Genomic DNA, 22,940 nt, shown 5'->3' with positions numbered 1-22,940 from the left:
CTTTGCTAGCTTTATTTCTGTGCAATCTGAGAACAGATTTTTCGGATCCCTAAGAACACTATAGGGCCAAAGGACATATCCTCGGTTAACAAAGAGAAAGAAGCTTTCTGAGAAACTTCTTTGTGTTCTGTGAAATGATTTCAGAGAGCTTACAGTTTTCCCCTCAAGAAGCCTTTCTCTAAGACAGTTCTTGTGGAATTGGCAAAGTGATATTTGGAAGCCCATAGAGGGCTATGGTGAAAAAGGAAATATCCTCAGATGAAATCTGGAAAGAAGATTTCTGAGAAACTGCTTAGTGTTCCGTTAATTCATCTCACAGAGTTTCATCTGTGTTTCGTGGATCTCTTTGCTAGCTTTATTTCTGTGGAATCTGAGAAGAGATATTTCGGATCCCTTAGAACACTATAGGGCCAAAGTAAATATCCTACGATAGCAAAGAGAGAGAAGCTTTCTGAGAAACTTCTTTGTGTTCTTTGAAATCATCTCACAGAGTTACAGCATTCCCCTCAAGAAGCCTTTCGCTAAGACAGTTCTTGTGGAATTGGCAAGGTGATATTTGGTAGCCCTTAGAGGGCTATGGTGAAAAAGGAAATATCCTCAGATGAAACCTGTAAAGAAGCCTTTTGAGAAACTTATTAGTGTTCTGTTAATTCATCTCACAGAGTTACATCTGTATTTCCTGGATCTCTTTGCTAGTTTATTTCTGTGGAATCTGAGAACAGATATTTCGTATCACTTAGAACACTATAGGGCCAAAGGAAATATCCTCCGATAAAAAAGAGAAAGAAGCTTTCTGAGAAACTTCCTTGTGTTCTTTGAAATCATCTCACAGAGTTACAGCTTTCCCCACAAGAAGCCTTTCGCTAAGACAGTTCTTGTGGAAATGGCAAAGAGATATTTTGAAGCCCATAGAGGGCTATGGTGAAAAAGGAAATATCCTCAGAGGAAATCTGGAGAGAAGCTTTCTAAGATACTGCTTAGTGTTCTGTTAATTCATCTCACAGAGTTACATCTGTATTACGTGGATCTCTTTCCTAACTTTATTTCTGTGGAATCCGAGAAGAGATATTTCGGATCCCTTAGAACACTATAGGGCCAAAGGAAATATCCTCGGATAACAAAGAGAAAGAAGCTTTCTGAGAAACTTCTTTGTGTTCTGTGAAATCATATAACAGAGTTACAGCTTTCCCCTCAAGAAGCCTTTCTCTAAGACAGTTCTTGTGGAATTGGCAAAGTGATATTTGGAATCCCATAGAGGGCTATGGTGAAAAAGGAAATATCCTCAGATGAAATCTGGAAAGAAGCTTTCTGAGAAACTGCTTTGTGTTCTGTTAATTCATCTCATAGAGTTACATCTGTATTTCCTGGATCTCTTTGCTAGCCTTATTTCTGTGGAATCTGAGAACAGATATTTCGGATCCCTTAGAACACTATAGGGCCAAAGGAAATATCCTCGGATAACAAAGAGAAAGAAGCTTTCTGAGAAACTTCTTTCTGTTCTGTGAAATCATTTCAGAGAGTTACAGTTTTCCCCTCAAGAAGCCTTTCTCTAAGACAGTTCTTGTGGAATTGGCAAAGTGATATTTGGAAGCCCATAGAGGGCTATGGTGAAAAAGGAAATATCCTCAGATGAAATCTGGAAAGAAGCTTTCTGAGAAACTGCTTAGTGTTCTGTTAATTCATCTCACAGAGTTACATCTGTATTTCGTGGATCACTTTGCTAGCTTTATTTCTGTGGAATATGATAACAGATATTTCGGATCCCTTAGAACACTATAGGGCCAAAGGAAATATCCTCGGATAACAAAGAGAAAGAAGCTTTCTGAGAAACTTCTTTCTGTTCTGTGAAATCATTTCAGAGAGTTACAGTTTTCCCCTCAAGAAGCCTTTCTCTAAGACAGTTCTTGTGGAATTGGCAAAGTGATATTTGGAAGCCCATAGAGGGCTGTGGTGAAAAAGGAAATATCCTCAGATGAAATCTGCAAAGAAGCTTTCTGAGAAACTGCTTAGTGTTCTGTTAATTCAGCTCACAGAGTTACATCAGTATTTCGAGGATCTCTTTGCTAGCCTTATTTCTGTGGAATCTGAGAACAGATATTTGGGATCCCTTAGAACACTATATGGCCAAAACAAATAACCACCCATAACAAAGAGAAAGAAGCTTTGTGAGAAACTTCTTTGTGTTCTTTGAAATCATCTCACAGAGTTACAGCATTCCCCTCAAGAAGCCTTTCGCTAAGACAGTTCTTGTGGAAATGGCAAAGTGATATTTGGAAGCCCATAGAGGGCTATGTTGAAAAAGGAAATATCCTCAGAGGAAATCTGGAAAGAAGCTTTCTGACAAACAGCTTAGTGTTCCGTTAATTCATCTCACAGAGTTACATCTGTATTTCGTGGATCTCTTTGCTAGCTTTATTTCTGTGGAATCTGAGAACAGATATTTCGGATCCCTTAGAACACTACAGGGCCAAAGGAAATATCCTCTGATTACAAAGAGAAAGAAGCTTTCTGAGAAACTTCTTTGTGTTCTGTGAAATCATCTCACAGAGTTACAGCTTTCCCCTCAAGAAGCCTTTCGCTAAGACAGTTCCTGTGGAATTGGCAAAGTGATATTTGGAAGCCCATAAAGGACTATGGTGATAAAGGAAATATCCTCAGATGAAATCTGGAAAGAAGATTTCTGAGAAACTCCTTAGTGTTCTGTTAATTCATCTAACGGAGTTACATCTGTATTTCGTGGATCTCTTTGCTAGCTTTATTTCTGTGGAATCTGAGAACAGATATTTCGGATCCCTTAGAAAACTATAGGACCAAAGGAAATATCCTCCGATAACAAAGAGAAAGAAGCTTTCTGAGAAACTTCTTTGTGTTCTTTGAAATCATCTCACAGAGTTACAGTTTTCCCCTCAAGAAGCCTTTCGCTAAGACAGTTCTTGTGGAATTGGCAAAGTGATATTTGGAAGCCCATAAAGGGCTATGGTGATAAAGGAAATACCCTCAGATGAAATCTGGAAAGAAGCTTTCTGAGAAATTCCTTAGTGTTCTGTTAATTCATCTAACGGAGTTACATCTGTATTTCGAGGATCTCTTTGCTAGCCTTATTTCTGTGGAATCTGAGAACAGATATTTCGGATCCCTTAGAACACTATAGGGCCAAAGGAAATATCCTCCGATATCAAAGAGAAATAAGCTCTCTGACAAACTTCTTTGTGTTCTTTGAAATCATCTCACAGAGTTACAGTTTTCCCCTCAAGAAGCCTTTCGCTAAGACAGTTCTTCTGGAAATGGCAAAGTGATATTTGGAAGCCCATAGAGGGCTATGTTGAAAAAGGAAATATCCTCAGAGGAAATCTGGAAAGAAGCTTTCTGACAAACAGCTTAGTGTTCTGTTAATTCATCTCACAGAGTTACATCTGTATTTCGTGGATCTCTTTGCTAGCTTTATTTCTGTGGAATCTGAGAACAGATATTTCGGATCCCTTAGAACACTATAGGGCCAAAGGAAATATCCTCCGATAACAAAGAGAAAGAAGCTTTCTGAGAAACTTCTTTGCGTTCTTTGAAATCATCTCACGGAGTTGCAGCTTTCCCTTCAAGAAGACTTTCGCTAAGACAGTTCTTGTGGAATTGGCAAAGTGATATTTGGAAGCCTATAGAGGGCTATGGTGAAAAAGGAAATATCCTCAGATGAAATCTGGAAAGAAGCTTTCTGAGAAACTGCTTAGTGTTCTGTTAATTCATCTCACAGAGTTACATCGGTATTTCGTGGATCTCTTTGCTAGCTTTATTTCTGTGGAATCTGAGAAGAGATATTTCGGATCCCTTAGAACACTATAGGGCCAAAGGAAATATCCTACGATAACAAAGAGAAAGAAGCTTTCTGAGAAACTTCTTTGTGTTCTTTGAAATCACCTCACAGAGCTACAGCTTTCCCCTCAAGAAGCCTTTCGCTAAGACAGTTCTTGTGGAATTGGCAAAGTGATATTTGGAAGCCCATAGAGGGCTACGGTGAAAAAGGAAATATCCTCAGATGAAATCGGGAAAGAAGTTTTCTGAGAAACTTCTTAGTGTTCTGTTAATTCATCTCACAGAGTTACATCTGTATTTCGTGGATCTCTTTGCTACCTTATTTCTGTGGAATTTGAGAACAGATATTTTGGATCCCTTAGAAGACAATAGGGCCAAAGGAAATATCCTCTGATTACAAAGAGAAAGAAGCTTTCTGAGAAACTTCTTTGTGTTCTGTGAAATCGTCTCACAGAGTTACAGCTTTCAACTCCAGAAGCCTTTCGCTAAGACAGTTCTTGTGGAATTGGCAAAGTGATATATGGAAGCCCATAGAGGGCTATGGTGAAAAAGGAAATATCCTCAGAGGAAATCTGGAAAGAAGCTTTCTGACAAACAGCTTAGTGTTCCGTTAATTCATCTCACAGAGTTATATCTGTATTTCGTGGATCTCTTTGCTAGCTTTATTTCTGTGGAATCTGAGAACAGATATTTCGGATCCCTTAGAACACTATAGGGCCAAAGGAAATATCCTCCGATAACAAAGAGAAAGAAGCTTTCTGAGAAACTTCTTTGTGTTCTGTGAAATCATCTCAGAGAGTTAGAGTTTTCCCCTCAAGAAGCCTTTCTCTAAGACAGATGTTATGGAATTGGCAAAGTGATATTTGGAAGGCCTTAGAGGGCTATGGTGAAAAAGTACATATCCTCAGACGAAATCTGGAAAGAAGCTTTCTGAGAAACTGCTTAGTGTTCTGTTAATTCATCTCACAGAGTTACATTTGTATTTCGTGGATCTCTTTGCTAGCTTTATTTCTGTGGAATCTGAGAAGAGATATTTCGGATCCCTTAGAACACTATAAGGCCAAAGGAAATATCCTCCGATAACAAAGAGAAAGAAGCTCTCTGACAAACTTTTTGTGTTCTTTGAAATCATCTCACAGAGTTACAGCTTTCCCCTCAAGACGCCTTTCGCTAAGACAGTTCTTGGGGAATTGGCAAAGAGATATTTGGAAGCCCATAGAGGACTATGGTGAAAAAGGAAATATCCTCAGAGGAAATCTGGAAATAAGCTTTCTCATAAATTGCTTAGTGTTCTATTAATTCATCTCACAGAGTTACATCTGTATTTCGTGGATCTCTTTGCTAGCTTTATTTCTGTGGAATCTGAGAAGAGATATTTCGGATCCCTTTGAAGACTATAGGGTCAAAGGAAATATCCTCCGATAACAAACAGAAAGAAGCTTTCTGAGAAACTTCTTTGTGTTCTTTGAAATCATCTCACAGAGTTACAGCTTTCCACTCAAGAAGCCTTTCGCTAAGACAGTTCTTGTGGAAATTGCAAAGTGATATTTGGAAGCCCATAGAGGGCTATGGTGAAAAAGGAAATATCCTCAGATGAAATCTGGAAAGAAGCTTTCTGAGGAACTGCTTAGTGTTCTGTTAATTCATCTCACAGAGTTACATCTCTATTTCGAGGATCTCTTTGCTAGCCTTATTTCTGTGGAATTTGAGAAGAGATATTTCGGATCCCTTAGAACACTATAGGGCCAAAGGAAATATCCTCCGATAACAAAGAGAAAGAAGCTCTCTGACAAACTTCTTTGTGTTCTTTGAAATCATCTCACAGAGTTACAGCATTCCCCTCAAGAAGCCTTTCGCTAAGACAGTTCTTGTGGAATTGGCAAAGTGATATTTGGAAGCCCATAGAGGGCTATGGTGAAAAAGGAAATATCCTCAGATGAAATCTGGAAAGAAGCTTTCTGAGAAACTGCTTAGTGTTCTGTTCATTCATTTCACAGAGTTACATCTGTATTTCGTGGATCTCTTTGCTAGCCTTATTTCTGTGGAATCTGAGAACAGATATTTTGGATCCCTTAGAAGACAATAGGGCCAAAGGAAATATACTCTGATTACAAAGAGAAAGAAGCTTTCTGAGAAACTTCTCTGTGTTCTGTGAAATCATCTCACAGAGTTACAGCTTTCCCCTCAAGAAGCCTTTCGCTAAGACAGTTCTTGTGGAATTGGCAAAGTGATATTTGGAAGCCCATAACGGGCTATGGTGAAAAAGGAAATACCCTCAGATGAAATCTGGAAAGAAGCTTTCTGAGAAACTCCTTAGTGTTCTGTTAATTCTTCTAACGGAGTTACATCTGTATTTCGTGAATCTCTTTGCTAGCTTTATTTCTGTGGAATCTGAGAACAGATATTTCGGATCCCTTAGAAAACAATAGGGCAAAAGGAAATATGCTCCGATAACAAAGAGAAAGAAGCTTTCTGAGAAACTTCTTTGGGTTCTTTGAAATCATCTCACAGAGTTACAGTTTCCCCTCAAGAAGCCTTTCGCTAAGACAGTTCTTGTGGAAATGGCAAAGTGATATTTGGAAGCCCATAGAGGGTTATAGTGAAGAAGGAAATATCCTCAGATAAAATCTGGAAAGAAGCTTTCTGAGAAACTGCTTAGTGTTCTGTTAATTCATCTCACAGAGTTACATCTGTATTTCGAGGATCTCTTTGCTAGCCTTATTTCTGTGGAATCTGAGAACAGATATTTCGGATCCCTTAGAACACTATAGGGCCAAAGGAAATATCCTCCGATAACAAAGAGAAAGAAGCTCTCTGACAAACTTCTTTGTGTTCTTTGAAATCATTTCAGAGTTACAGCTTTCCCCTCAAGAAGCCTTTCGCTAAGACAGTTCTTGTGGAATTGGCAAAGAGATATTTGGAAGCCCATAGAGGGCTATGGTGAAAAAGGAAATATCCTCAGATGAAATATGGAAAGAAGCTTTCTGAGAAACTGCTTAGTGTTCTGTTAATTCATCTCACTGAGTTACATCTGTATTTCGTGGATCTCTTTGCTAGCTTTATTTCTGTGGAATCTGAGAAGAGATATTTCGGATCCCTTAGAACACTATAGGGCCAAAGGAAATATGCTCCGATAACAAAGAGAAAGAAGCTCTCTGACAAACTTCTTTGTGTTCTTTGAAATCATCTCACAGAGTTACAGCTTTCCCCTCAAGAAGCCTTTCGCTAAGACAGTTCTTGTGGAATTGGCAAAGAGATATTTCGAAGCCCAAAGAGGGCTATGGTGAAAAGGTAAATATCCTCAGAGGAAATCTGGAAAGAAGCTTTCTGAGAAACTGCTTAGTGTTCTTTTAATTCATCTCACAGAGTTACATCTGTATTTCGTGGATCTCTTTGCTAGCTTTATTTCTGTGGTATCTGAGAAGAGATATTTCGGATCCCTTAGAACACTATAGGGCCAAAGGAAATATCCTCCGATAACAAAGAGAAAGAAGCTTTCTGAGAAACTTCTTTGTGTTCTTTGAAATAATCTCACAGAGTTACAGCTTTCCCCTCAAGAAGCCTTTCGCTAAGACAGTTCTTGTGGAATTGGCAAAGTGATATTTGGAAGCCCATAGAGGGCTATGGTGAAAAAGGAAATATCCTCAGAGGAAATCTGGAGAGAAGCTTTCTGACAAACAGGTTAGTGTTCCGTTAATTCATCTCACAGAGTTACATCTGTATTTCTTGGATGTCTTTGCTACCTTTATTTCTGTGGAATCTGAGAACAGATACTTCGGATCCCTTAGAACACTATAGGGCCAAAGGAAATATCCTCCGATAACAAAGAGAAAGAAGCTTTCTGAGAAACTTCTTTGTGTTTTTGAAATCATCTCACAGAGTTACAGCTTTCCCCTAGAGAAGCGTTTCGCTAAGACAGTTATTGTGGAATTGGCAAAGTGATATTTGGAAGCCCATAGAGGGCTACGGTGAAAAAGGAAATATCCTCAGATGAAATCTGGAAAGACGCTTTCTGAGAAACTGCTTTGTGTTCTGTTAATTCATCTCATAGAGTTACATCTGTATTTCCTGGATCACTTTGCTAGCCTTATTTCTGTGGAATCTGAGAACAGATATTTCGGATCCCTTAGACACTATAGGGCCAAAGGAAATATCCTCGGATAACAAAGAGAAAGTAGCTTTCTGAGAAACTTCTTTGTGTTCTGTGAAATCATCTCAGAGAGTTACAGTTTTCCCCTAAAGAAGCCTTTCTCTAAGACAGTTCTTGTGGAATTGGCAAAGTGATATTTGGAAGCCCACAGAGGGCTATGGTGAAAAAGGAAATATACTCAGATGAAATCTGCATGGAAGTTTTCTGAGAAATTTCTTGGTGTACTGTTAATTCATCTCACAGAGTTATATCTGTATTTCGTGGATCTCTTTGCTAGCCTTATTTCTGAGGAATCTGAGAACAGATATTTTGGATCCCTTAGAAGACAATAGGGCCAAAGGAAATATCCTCTGATTACAAAGACAAAGAAGCTTTCTGAGAAACTTCTTTGTGTTCTGTGAAATCATCTCACAGAGTTACAGCTTTCCCCTCAAGAAGCCTTTCGCTAAGACAGTTCTTGTGGAATTGGCAAAGTGATATTTGGAAGCCCATAAAGGGCTATGGTGATAAAGGAAATATCCTGAGATGAAATCTGGAAAGAAGCTTTCTGAGAAACTCCTTAGTGTTCTGTTAAATCATCTCACGGAGTTACATCTGTATTTCGTGGATCACTTTGCTAGCTTTATTTCTGTGGAATCTGAGAACAGATATTTCGGATCCCTTAGAAAACTATAGGGCCAAAGGAAATATCCTCCGATAACAAAGAGAAAGAAGCTTTCTGAGAAACTTCTTTGTGTTCTTTGAAATCATCTCACAGAGTTACAGCATTCCCCTCAAGAAGCCTTTCGCTAAGACAGTTCTTGTGGAATTGGCAAAGTGATATTTGGAATCCCATAGAGGGCTATGGTGAAAAAGGAAATATCCTCAGATGAAATCTGGAAAGAAGTTTTCTGAGAAACTTCTTGGTGTACTGTTAATTCATCTCACAGAGTTACATCGGTATTTCGTGGATCTCTTTGCTAGCCTTATTTCTGTGGAATCTGAGAACAGATATTTTGGATCCCTTAGAAGACAATAGGGCCAAAGGAAATATCCTCTGATTACAAAGAGAAAGAAGCTTTCTGAGAAACTTCTTTGTGTTCTGTGAAATCATCTCACAGAGTTACAGCTTTCCCCTCAAGAAGCCTTTCGCTAAGACAGTTCTTGTGGAATTGGCAAAGTGATATTTGGAAGCCCATAAAGGGCTATGGTGATAAAGGAAATACCCTCAGATGAAATCTGGAAAGAAGCTTTCTGAGAAACTGCTTAGTGTTCTGTTAATTCATCTCACAGAGTTACATCAGTATTTCGTGGATCTCTTTGCTAGCTTTATTTCTGTGCAATCTGAGAACAGATATTTCGGATCCCTAAGAACACTATGGGGCCAAAGGAAATATCCTCCGATAACAAAGAGAAAGAAGCTCTCTGACAAACTTCTTTGTGTTCTTTGAAATCATCTCACAGAGTTACAGCTTTCCCCTCAAGAAGCCTTTCGCTAAGACAGTTCTTGTGGAATTGGCAAAGAGATATTTTGAAGCCAATAGAGGGCTATGGTGAAAAAGGAAATATCCTCAGAGGAAATCTGGAAAGAAGCTTTCTGAGATACTGCTTAGTGTTCTGTTAATTCATCTCAGAGAGTTACATCTGTATTTCGTGGATCTCTTTGCTAGCTTTATTTCTGTGGAATCTGAGAAGAGATATTTCGGATCCCTTAGAACACTATAGGGCCAAAGGAAATATCCTCCGATAACAAAGAGAAAGAAGCTTTCTGAGAAACTTCTTTGTGTTCTTTGAAATCATCTGACAGAGTTACAGCTTTCCCCTCCAGAAGCCGTTCGCTAAGACAGTTCTTGTGGAATTGGCAAAGTGATATTTGGAAGCCCATAGAGGGCTATGGTGAAAAAGGAAATATTCTCAGATGAAATCTGGAAAGAAGCTTTCTGAGAAACTGCTTTGTGTTCTGTTAATTCATCTCATAGAGTTACATCTGTATTTCCTGGATCTCTTTGCTAGCCTTATTTCTGTGGAATCTGAGAACAGATATTTCGGATCCCTTAGAACACTATAGGGCCAAAGGAAATATCCTCGGATAACAAAGAGAAAGAAGCTTTCTGAGAAACTTCTTTGTGTTCTGTGAAATCATTTCAGAGAGTTACAGTTTTCCCCTCAAGAAGCCTTTCTCTAAGACAGTTCTTGTGGAATTGGCAAAGTGATATTTGGAAGCCCATAGAGGGCTATGGTGAAAAAGGAAATATCCTCAGATGAAATCTGGAAAGAAGCTTTCTGAGAAACTGCTTAGTGTTCTGTTAATTCATCTCACAGAGTTACATCGGTATTTCGTGGATCTCTTTGCTAGCTTTATTTCTGTGGAATCTGAGAACAGATATTTCGGATCCCTAAGAACACTATGGGGCCAAAGGAAATATCCTCCGATAACAAATAGAAAGAAGCTCTCTGACAAACTTCTTTGTGTTCTTTGAAATCATCTCACAGAGTTACAGCTTTCCCCTCAAGAAGCTTTTCGCTAAGACAGTTCTTGTGGAATTGGCAAAGAGATATTTTGAAGCCCATAAAGGGCTATGGTGAAAAAGGAAATATCCTCAGAGGAAATTTGGAAAGAAGCTTTCTGAGATACTGCTTAGTGTTCTGTTAATTCATCTCACAGAGTTACATCTGTAATTCGTGGATCTCTTTGCTAGCTTTATTTCTGTGGAATCTGAGAAGAGATATTTCGGATCCCTTAGAACATTATAGGGCCAAAGGAAATATCCTCCGATAAGAAAGAGAAAGAAGCTTTCTGAGAAACTTCTTTGTGTTCTTTGAAATCATCTAACAGAGTTACAACTTTCCCCTCAAGAAGCCTTTCTCTAAGACAGTTCTTGTGGAATTGGCAAAGTGATATTTGGAAGCCCATAGAGGGCTATGGTGAAAAAGGAAATATCCTCAGAGGAAATCTGGAAAGAAGCTTTCTGAGATACTGCTGAGTGTTCTGTTAATTCATCTCACAGAGTTTCATCTGTATTTCGTGGATCTCTTTGCTAGCTTTATTTCTGTGGAATGTGAGAAGAGATATTTCGGATCCCTTAGAACACAATATGGCCAAAGGAAATATCCTACGATAACAAAGAGAAAGAAGCTTTCTGAGAAACTTCTTTGTGTTCTTTGAAATCATCTCACAGAGTTACAGCTTTCCCCTCAAGAAGCCTTTCGCTAAGACAGTTCTTTTGGAATTGGCAAAGTGATATTTGGAATCCCATAGAGGGCTATGGTGAAAAAGGAAATATCCTGAGATGAAATCTGGAAAGAAGCTTTCTGAGAAACTGCTTTGTGTTCTGTTAATTCATCTCACAGAGTTACATCTGTATTTCCTGGATCTCTTTGCTAGCCTTATTTCTGTGGAATCTGAGAACAGATATTTCGGATCCCTTAGAACACTATAGGGCCAAAGGAAATATCCTCGGATAACAAAGAGAAAGAAGCTTTCTGAGAAACTTCTTTGTGTTCTGTGAAATCATTTCAGAGAGTTACAGTTTTCCCCTCAAGAAGCCTTTCTCTAAGACAGTTCTTGTGGAAATGGCAAAGTGATATTTGGAAGCCCATAGAGGGCTATGGTGAAAAAGGAAATATCCTCAGATGAAATCTGGAAAGAAGCTTTCTGAGAAACTGCTTAGTGTTCTGTTAATTCATCTCACAGAGTTACATCAGTATTTCGACGATCTCTTTGCTAGCCTTATTTCTGTGGAATCTGAGAACAGATATTTCGGATCCCTTAGAACACTATAGGGCCAAAGGAAATATCCTCCGATAACAAAGAGAAAGAAGCTCTCTGACAACCTTCTTTGTTTTCTTTGAAATCATTTCACAGAGTTACAACTTTCCCCTCAAGAAGCCTTTCGCTAAGACAGTTCTTGTGGAATTGGCAAAGAGATATTTGGAAGCCCATAGAGGGCCATGTTGAAAAAGGACATATCCTGAGATGAAATCTGGAAAGAAGCTTTCTGAGAAACTGCTTAGTGTTCTGTTAATTCATCTCACAGAGTTACATCGGTATTTCGTGGATCTCTTTACTAGCTTTATTTCTGTGGAATCTGAGAAGAGATATTTCGGATCCCTTAGCACACTATAGGGCCAAAGGAAATATCCTCCGATAACAAAGAGAAAGAAGCTTTCTGAGAAACTCCTTTGTGTTCTTTGAAATCATCTCACAGAGTTACAGCTTTCCCCTCAAGAAGCCTTTCGCTAAGACAGTTCTTGTGGAAATGGCAAAGTGATATTTGGAAGCCCATAGAGGGCTATGGTGAAAAAGGAAATATCCTCAGATGAAATCTGGAAAGAAGCTATCTGAGAAACTGCTAAGTGTTCTGTTAATTCATCTCACAGAGTTACATCAGTATTTCGAGGATCTCTTTGCTAGCTTTATTTCTGTGGAATCTGAGAACAGATATTTCGGATCCCTAAGAACACTATGGGGCCAAAGGAAATATCCTCCGATAACAAAGAGAAAGAAGCTCTCTGACAAACTTCTTTGTGTTCTTTGAAATCATCTCACAGAGTTACAGCTTTCCCCACAAGAAGCCTTTCGCTAAGACAGTTCTTGTGGAAATGGCAAAGAGATATTTTGAAGCCCATAGAGGGCTATGGTGAAAAAGGAAATATCCTCAGAGGAAATCTGGAGAGAAGCTTTCTAAGATACTGCTTAGTGTTCTGTTAATTCATCTCACAGAGTTACATCTGTATTACGTGGATCTCTTTCCTAACTTTATTTCTGTGGAATCCGAGAAGAGATATTTCGGATCCCTTAGAACACTATAGGGCCAAAGGAAATATCCTCCGATAACAAAGAGAAAGAAGCTTTGTGAGAAACTTCTTTGTGTTCTTTGAAATCATCTCACAGAGTTACAGCATTCCCCTCAAGAAGCCTTTCGCTAAGACAGTTCTTGTGGAAATGGCAAAGTGATATTTGGAAGCCCATAGAGGGCTATGTTGAAAAAGGAAATATCCTCAGAGGAAATCTGGAAAGAAGCTTTCTGACAAACAGCTTAGTGTTCCGTTAATTCATCTCACAGAGTTACATCTGTATTTCGTGGATCTCTTTGCTAGCTTTATTTCTGTGGAATCTGAGAACAGATATTTCGGATCCCTTAGAACACTACAGGGCCAAAGGAAATATCCTCTGATTACAAAGAGAAAGAAGCTTTCTGAGAAACTTCTTTGTGTTCTGTGAAATCATCTCACAGAGTTACAGCTTTCCCCTCAAGAAGCCTTTCGCTAAGACAGTTCCTGTGGAATTGGCAAAGTGATATTTGGAAGCCCATAAAGGGCTATGGTGATAAAGGAAATATCCTCAGATGAAATCTGGAAAGAAGATTTCTGAGAAACTCCTTAGTGTTCTGTTAATTCATCTAACGGAGTTACATCTGTATTTCGTGGATCTCTTTGCTAGCTTTATTTCTGTGGAATCTGAGAACAGATATTTCGGATCCCTTAGAAAACTATAGGACCAAAGGAAATATCCTCCGATAACAAAGAGAAAGAAGCTTTCTGAGAAACTTCTTTGTGTTCTTTGAAATCATCTCACAGAGTTACAGTTTTCCCCTCAAGAAGCCTTTCGCTAAGACAGTTCTTGTGGAATTGGCAAAGTGATATTTGGAAGCCCATAAAGGGCTATGGTGATAAAGGAAATACCCTCAGATGAAATCTGGAAAGAAGCTTTCTGAGAAATTCCTTAGTGTTCTGTTAATTCATCTAACGGAGTTACATCTGTATTTCGAGGATCTCTTTGCTAGCCTTATTTCTGTGGAATCTGAGAACAGATATTTCGGATCCCTTAGAACACTATAGGGCCAAAGGAAATATCCTCCGATATCAAAGAGAAATAAGCTCTCTGACAAACTTCTTTGTGTTCTTTGAAATCATCTCACAGAGTTACAGTTTTCCCCTCAAGAAGCCTTTCGCTAAGACAGTTCTTGTGGAAATGGCAAAGTGATATTTGGAAGCCCATAGAGGGCTATGTTGAAAAAGGAAATATCCTCAGAGGAAATCTGGAAAGAAGCTTTCTGACAAACAGCTTAGTGTTCTGTTAATTCATCTCACAGAGTTACATCTGTATTTCGTGGATCTATTTGCTAGCTTTATTTCTGTGGAATCTGAGAACAGATATTTCGGATCCCTTAGAACACTATAGGGCCAAAGGAAATATCCTCCGATAACAAAGAGAAAGAAGCTTTCTGAGAAAATTCTTTGCGTTCTTTGAAATCATCTCACGGAGTTGCAGCTTTCCCTTCAAGAAGACTTTCGCTAAGACAGTTCTTGTGGAATTGGCAAAGTGATATTTGGAAGCCTATAGAGGGCTATGGTGAAAAAGGAAATATCCTCAGATGAAATCTGGAAAGAAGCTTTCTGAGAAACTGCTTAGTGTTCTGTTAATTCATCTCACAGAGTTACATCGGTATTTCGTGGATCTCTTTGCTAGCTTTATTTCTGTGGAATCTGAGAAGAGATATTTCGGATCCCTTAGAACACTATAGGGCCAAAGGAAATATCCTACGATAACAAAGAGAAAGAAGCTTTCTGAGAAACTTCTTTGTGTTCTTTGAAATCATCTCACAGAGCTACAGCTTTCCCCTCAAGAAGCCTTTCGCTAAGACAGTTCTTGTGGAATTGGCAAAGTGATATTTGGAAGCCCATAGAGGGCTACGGTGAAAAAGGAAATATCCTCAGATGAAATCCGGAAAGAAGTTTTCTGAGAAACTTCTTAGTGTTCTGTTAATTCATCTCACAGAGTTACATCTGTATTTCGTGGATCTCTTTGCTAGCCTTATTTCTGTGGAATTTGAGAACAGATATTTTGGATCCCTTAGAAGACAATAGGGCCAAAGGAAATATCCTCTGATTACAAAGAGAAAGAAGCTTTCTGAGAAACTTCTTTGTGTTCTGTGAAATCATCTCACAGAGTTACAGCTTTCCCCTCAAGAAGCCTTTCGCTAAGACAGTTCTTGTGGAATTGTCAAAGTGATATTTGGAAGCCCATAGAGGGCTATAGTGAAAAAGGAAATATCCTCAGATGAAATCTGGAAAGAAGCTTTCTGAGAAACTGCTTAGTGTTCTGTTAATTCATCTCACAGAGTTACATCTGTATTTCGAGGATCTCTTTGCTAGCCTTATTTCTGTGGAATCTGAGAACAGATATTTCGGATCCCTTAGAACACTATAGGGCCAAAGGAAATATCCTCCGATAACAAAGAGAAAGAAGCTCTCTGACAAACTTCTTTGTGTTCTTTGAAATCATCTCACAGAGTTACAGCTTTCCCCTCAAGACGCCTTTCTCTTAGACAGTTCTTGTGGAATTGGCAGAGAGATATTTGGAAGCCCATAGAGGGCCATTGTGAAAAAGGAAATATCCTCAGATGAAATCTGGAAAGAAGCTTTCTGAGAAACTGCTTAGTGTTCTGTTAATTCATCTCACAGAGTTACATCTGTATTTCGTGGATCTCTTTGCTAGCTTTATTTCTGTGGAATCTGAGAAGAGATATTTCGGATCCCTTAGAACACTATAGGGCCAAAGGAAATATCCTCCGATAACAAAGAGAAAGAAGCTTTCTGAGAAACTCCTTTGTGTTCTTTGAAATCATCTCACAGAGTTACAGCTTTCCCCTCAAGAAGCCTTTCGCTAAGACAGTTCTTGTGGAAATGGCAAAGTGATATTTGGAAGCCCATAAAGGGCTATGGTGAAAAAGGAAATATCCTCAGATGAAATCTGGAAAGAAGCTTTCTGAGAAACTGCTTAGTGTTCTGTTAATTCATCTCACAGAGTTACATCAGTATTTCGAGGATCTCTTTGCTAGCCTTATTTCTGTGGAATCTGGGAACAGATATTTGGGATCCCTTATAACACTATATGGCCAAAACAAATAACCTCCCATAACAAAGAGAAAGAAGCTTTGTGAGAAACTTCTTTGTGTTCTGTGAAATCGTCTCACAGAGTTACAGCTTTCAACTCCAGAAGCCTTTCGCTAAGACAGTTCTTGTGGAATTGGCAAAGTGATATATGGAAGCCCATAGAGGGCTATGGTGAAAAAGGAAATATCCTCAGAGGAAATCTGGAAAGAAGCTTTCTGACAAACAGCTTAGTGTTCCGTTAATTCATCTCACAGAGTTATATCTGTATTTCGTGGATCTCTTTGCTAGCTTTATTTCTGTGGAATCTGAGAAGAGATATTTCGGATCCCTTAGAACACTATAGGGCCAAAGGAAATATCCTCCGATAACAAAGAGAAAGAAGCTTTCTGAGAAACTTCTTTGTGCTTTTGAAATCATCTCACTGAGTTACAGCTTTCCCCTCCAGAAGCGTTTCGCTAAGACAGTTCTTGTGGAATTGGCAAAGTGATATTTGGAAGCCCATAGAGGGCTACGGTGAAAAAGGAAATATCCTCAGAGGAAATCTGGAAAGAAGCTTTCTGAGAAAATGCTTTGTGTTCTGTTAATTCATCTCATAGAGTTACATCTGTATTTCCTGGGTCTCTTTGCTAGCCTTATTTCTGTGGAATCTGAGAACAGATATTTCGGATCCCTTCGAACAGTATAGGGCCAAAGGAAATATCCTCGGATAACAAAGAGAAAGAAGCTTTCTGAGAAACTTCTTTGTGTTCTGTGAAATCATCTCAGAGAGTTACAGTTTTCCCCTCAAGAAGCCTTTCTCTAAGACAGTTGTTATGGATTTGGCAAAGTGATATTAGGAAGCCCTTAGAGGGCTATGGTGAAAAAGTACATATCCTCAGACGAAATCTGGAAAGAAGCTTTCTGAGAAACTGCTTAGTGTTCTGTTAATTCATCTCATAGAGTTACATCTGTATTTCCTGGATCTCTTTGCTAGCCTTATTTCTGTGGAATCTGAGAACAGATATTTCGGATCCCTTAGAACACTATAGGGCCAAAGGAAATATCCTCCGATAACAAAGAGAAAGAAGCTTTCTGAGAAACTTCTTTGTGTTCTTTGAAATCATCTCACAGAGTTACAGCTTTCCCCTCAAAAAGCCTTTCGCTAAGACAGTTCTTGTGGAAATGGCAAAGTGATATTTGGAAGCCCATAGAGGGCTACGGTGAAAAAGGAAATATCCTCAGATGAAATCTGGAAAGAAGCTTTCTGAGAAACTGCTTAGTGTTCTGTTAATTCATCTCACAGAGTTACATCAGTATTTCGAGGATCTCTTTGCTAGCCTTATTTCTGTGGAATCTGAGAACAGATATTTGGGATCCCTTAAAACACTATACGGCCAAAACAAATAACCTCCCATAACAAAGAGAAAGAAGCTTTGTGAGAAACTTCTTTGTGTTCTGTGAAATCATCTCACAGAGTTACAGCTTTCCACTCCAGAAGCCTTTCGCTAAGACAGTTTTTGTGGAATTGGCAAAGTGATATTTGGAAGCCCATAGAGGGCCATGGTGAAAAAGGAAATATCTTCAGATGAAATCTTGAAAGAAGCTTTCTGAGAAACTGCTTAGTGTTCTGTTAATTCATCTCACAGAGTTACATCTGTGTTTCGTGGATCTCTTTGCTAGCTTTATTTCTGTGGAATCTGAGAACAGACATTTCGGATCCCTTAGAACACTGTAGGGCCAAAGGAAATATCCTCCGATAACAAAGAGAAAGAAGCTCTGTGACAAACTTCTTTGTGTTTTTTGAAATCGTCTCACGGAGTGACACCTTTCCCCTCAAGAAGCCTTTCGCTAAGACAGTTCTTGTGGAATTGGCAAAGTGATATTTGGAAGCCCATAGAGGGCTATGGTGAAAAAGGAAATATCCTCAGATGAAATCTGGAAAGAAGCTTTCTGAGAAACTTCTTAGTATTCTGTTAATTCATCTCACAGAGTTACATCTGTATTTCGTGGATCTCTTTGCTAGCTTTATTTCTGTGGAATCTGAGAACAGATATTTCGTATCACTTAGAACACTATAGGGCCAAAGGAAATATCCTCCGATAACAAAGAGAAAGAAGCTTTCTGAGAAACTTCCTTGTGTTCTTTGAAATCATCTTACAGAGTTGCAGCTTTCCTTTCAAGAAGCCTTTCGCTAAGACAGTTCCTGTGGAATTGGCAAAGTGATATTTGGAAGCCCATAGAGGGCTATCGTGAAAAAGGAAATATCCTCAGATGAAATCTGGAAAGAAACTTTCTGAGAAACTGCTTAGTGTTCTGTTAATTCATCTCACAGAGTTACATCGGTATTTCGTGGATCTCTTTGCTAGCTTTATTTCTGTGCAATCTGAGAACAGATATTTCGGATCCCTAAGAACACTATGGGGCCAAAGGAAATATCCTCCGATAACAAAGAGAAGGAAGCTCTCGGACAAACTTCTTTGTGTTCTTTGAAATCATCTCACAGAGTTACAGCTTTCCCCTCAAGAAGCCTTTCGCTAAGACAGTTCTTGTGGAATTGGCAAAGAGATATTTTGAAGCCAATAGAGGGCTATGGTGAAAAAGGAAATATCCTCAGAGGAAATCTGGAAAGAAGCTTTCTGAGATACTGCTTAGTGTTCTGTTAATTCATCTCACAGAGTTACATCTGTATTTCGTGGATCTCTTTGCTAGCTTTATTTCTGTGGAATCTGAGAAGAGATATTTCGGATCCCTTAGAACACTATAGGGCCAAAGGAAATATCCTCCGATAACAAAGAGAAAGAAGCTTTCTGAGAAACTTCTTTGTGTTCCTTGAAATCATCTGACAGAGTTACAGCTTTCGCCTCAAGAAGCCTTTCGCTAAGACAGTTCTTGTGGAATTGGCAAAGTGATATTTGGAAGCCGATAGAGGGCTATGGTGAAAAAGGAAATATCCTCAGATGAAATCTGGAAAGAAGCTTTCTGAGAAACTGCTTTGTGTTCTGTTAATTCATCTCATAGAGTTACATCTGTATTTCCTGAATCTCTTTGCTAGCCTTATTTCTGTGGAATCTGAGAACAGATATTTCGGATCCCTTAGAACACTATAGGTCCAAAGGAAATATCCTCGGATAACAAAGAGAAAGAAGCTTTCTGAGAAACTTCTTTATGTTCTGTGAAATCATTTCAGAGAGTTACAGTTTTCCCGTCAAGAAGCCTTTCTCTAAGACAGTTCTTGTGAAATTGGCAAAGTGATATTTGGAAGCCCATAGAGGGCTATGGTGAAAAAGGAAATATCCTCAGATGAAATCTGGAAAGAAGCTTTCTGAGAAACTGCTTAGTGTTCTGTTAATTCATCTCACAGAGTTACATCTGTATTTCGTGGATCTCTTTGCTAGCCTTATTTCTGTGGAATCTGAGAACAGATATTTTGGATCCCTTAGAAGACAATAGGGCCAAAGGAAATATCCTCTGATTACAAAGAGAAAGAAGCTTTCTGAGAAACTTCTTTGTGTTCTGTGAAATCATCTCACAGAGTTACATCTTTCCCCTCAAGAAGCCTTTCGCTAAGACAGTTCTTGTGGAATTGGCAAAGTGATATTTGGAAGCCCATAAAGGGCTATGTTGATAAAGGAAATATCCTCAGATGAAATCTGGAAAGAAGCTTTCTGAGAAACTCCTTAGTGTTCTGTTAAATCATCTAACGGAGTTACATCTGTATTTCGTGGATCTCTTTGCTAGCTTTATTTCTGTGGAATCTGAGAACAGATATTTCGGATCCCTTAGAAAACTATAGGGCAAAAGGAAATATCCTCCGATAACAAAGAGAAAGAAGCTTTCTGAGAAACTTCTTTGTGTTCTTTGAAGTCATCTCACAGAGTTACAGTTTTCCCCTCAAGAAGCCTTACGCTAAGACAGTTCTTGTGGAATTGGCAAAGTGGTATTTGGAAGCCCATAGAGGGCTATAGTGAAAAACGAAATATCCTCAGATGAAATCTGGAAAGAAGCTTTCTGAGAAACTGCTTAGTGTTCTGTTAATTCATCTCACAGAGTTACATCTGTATTTCGAGGATCTCTTTGCTAGCCTTATTTCTGTGAAATCTGAGAACAGATATTTCGGATCCCTTAGAACTCTATAGGGCCAAAGGAAATATCCTCCGATAACAAAGAGAAAGAAGCTTTCTGAGAAACTTACTTGTGTACTTTGAAATCATCTCACAGAGTTGCAGCTTTTCCTTCAAGAAGCCTTTCGATAAGACAGTTCTTGTGGAATTGGCAAAGTGATATTTGGAAGCCCATAGAGGGCTATGGTGAAAAAGGAAATATCCTCAGATGAAATCTGGAAAGAAGCTTTCTGAGAAACTGCTTAGTGTTCTGTTAATTCATCTCACAGAGTTACATCGGTATTTCGTGGATCTCTTTGCTAGCTTTATTTCTGTGCAATCTGAGAACAGATATTTCGGATCCCTAAGAACACTATGGGGCCAAAGGAAATATCCTCCGATAACAAAGAGAAAGAAGCTCTCTGACAAACTTCTTTGTGTTCTTTGAAATCATCTCACAGAGTTACAGCTTTCCCCTCAAGAAGCCTTTCGCTAAGACAGTTCTTGTGGAATTGGCAAAGAGATATTTTGAATCCCATAAAGGGCTATGGTGAAAAAGGAAATATCCTCAGAGGAAATCTGGAAAGAAGCTTTCTGAGATACTGCTTAGTGTTCTGTTAATTCATCTCACAGAGTTATATCTGTATTTCGTGGATCTCTTTGCTAGCTTTATTTCTGTGGAATCTGAGAAGAGATATTTCGGATCCCTTTGAAGACTATAGGGTCAAAGGAAATATCCTCCGATAACAAACAGAAAGAAGCTTTCTGAGAAACTTCTTTGTGTTCTTTGAAACCATCTAACAGAGTTACAGCTTTCCCCTCAAGAAGCCTTTCTCTAAGACAGTTCTTGTGGAATTGGCAAAGTGATATTTGGAAGCCCATAGAGGGCTATGGTGAAAAAGGAAATATCCTCAGATGAAATCTGGAAAGAAGCTTTCTGAGAAACTGCTTAGTGTTCTGTTAATTCATCTCACAGAGTTTCATCTGTATTTCGTGGATCTCTTTGCTAGCTTTATTTCTGTGGAATCTGAGAAGAGATATTTCGGATCCCTTAGAACACTATATGGCCAAAGGAAATATCCTACGATAACAAAGAGAAAGAAGCTTTCTGAGAAACTTCTTTGTGTTCTTTGAAATCATCTCACAGAGTTACAGCTTTCCCCTCAAGAAGCCTTTCGCTAAGACAGTTCTTGTGGAATTGGCAAAGAGATATTTTGAAGCCCATAGAGGGCTATGGTGAAAAAGGAAATATCCTCAGAGGAAATCTGGAAAGAAGCTTTCTGAGATACTGCTTAGTGTTCTGTTAATTCATCTCACAGAGTTACATCTGTATTTCGTGGATCTCTTTGCTAGCTTTATTTCTGTGGAATCTGAGAAGAGATATTTCGGATCCCCTAGAACATTATAGGGCCAAAGGAAATATCCTCCGATAAGAAAGAGAAAGAAGCTTTCTGAGAAACTTCTTTGTGTTCCTTGAAATCATCTAACAGAGTTACAGCTTTCCCCTCAAGAAGCCTTTCGCTAAGACAGTTCTTTTGGAATTGGCAAAGTGATATTTGGAATCCCATAGAGGGCTATGGTAAAAAAGGAAATATCCTGAGATGAAATCTGGAAAGAAGCTTTCTGAGAAACTACTTTGTGTTCTGTTAATTCATCTCACAGAGTTACATCTGTATTTCCTGGATCTCTTTGCTAGCCTTATTTCTGTGGAATCTGAGAACAGATATTTCGGATCCCTTAGAACACTATAGGGCCAAAGGAAATATCCTCGGATAACAAAGAGAAAGAAGCTTTCTGAGAAACTTCTTTGTGTTCTGTGAAATCATTTCAGAGAGTTACAGTTTTCACCTCAAGCAGCCTTTCTCTAAGACAGTTCTTGTGGAATTGGCAAAGTGATATTTGGAAGCCCATAGAGGGCTATGGTGAAAAAGGAACTATCCTCAGATTAAATCTGGAAAGAAGCTTTCTGAGAAACTGCTTAGTGTTCTGTTAATTCATCTCACAGAGTTACATCTGTATTTCGTGGATCTATTTGCTAGCTTTATTTCTGTGGAATCTGAGAACAGATATTTCGTATCACTTAGAACACCATAGGGCCAAAGGAAATATCCTCCGATAACAATTAGAAAGAAGCTTTCTGAGAAACTTCCTTGTGTTCTTTGAAATCATCTCACAGAGTTGCAGCTTTCCTTTCAAGAAGCCTTTCGCTAAGACAGTTCCTGTGGAATTGGCAAAGTGATATTTGGAAGCCCATAGAGGGCTATGGTGAAAAAGGAAATATCCTCAGATGAAATCTGGAAAGAAACTTTCTGAGAAACTGCTTAGTGTTCTGTTAATTCATCTCACAGAGTTACATCGGTATTTCGTGGAACTCTTTGCTAGATTTATTTCTGTGCAATCTGAGAACAGATATTTCGGATCCCTAAGAACACTATGGGGCCAAAGGAAATATCCTCCGATAACAAAGAGAAGGAAGCTCTCGGACAAACTTCTTTGTGTTCTTTGAAATCATCTCACAGAGTTACAGCTTTCCCCTCAAGAAGCCTTTCGCTAAGACAGTTCTTGTGGAATTGGCAAAGAGATATTTTGAAGCCAATAGAGGGCTATGGTGAAAAAGGAAATATCCTCAGAGGAAATCTGGAAAGAAGCTTTCTGAGATACTGCTTAGTGTTCTGTTAATTCATCTCACAGAGTTACATCTGTATTTCGTGGATCTCTTTGCTAGCTTTATTTCTGTGGAATCTGAGAAGAGATATTTCGGATCCCTTAGAACACTATAGGGCCAAAGGAAATATCCTCCGATAACAAAGAGAAAGAAGCTTTCTGAGAAACTTCTTTGTGTTCTTTGAAATCATCTGACAGAGTTACAGCTTTCGCCTCAAGAAGCCTTTCGCTAAGACAGTTCTTGTGGAATTGGCAAAGTGATATTTGGAAGCCCAGGAGGGCTATGGTGAAAAAGGAAATATCCTGAGATGAAATCTGGAAAGAAGCTTTCTGAGAAACTGCTTTGTGTTCTGTTAATTCAT

The sequence above is a fragment of the Macaca mulatta genome, chromosome 18, assembly GCF_049350105.2.
Source record: "Macaca mulatta isolate MMU2019108-1 chromosome 18, T2T-MMU8v2.0, whole genome shotgun sequence".
Classification (NCBI taxonomy): domain Eukaryota; kingdom Metazoa; phylum Chordata; class Mammalia; order Primates; family Cercopithecidae; genus Macaca; species Macaca mulatta.
This window is presented reverse-complemented; position numbering follows the sequence as displayed.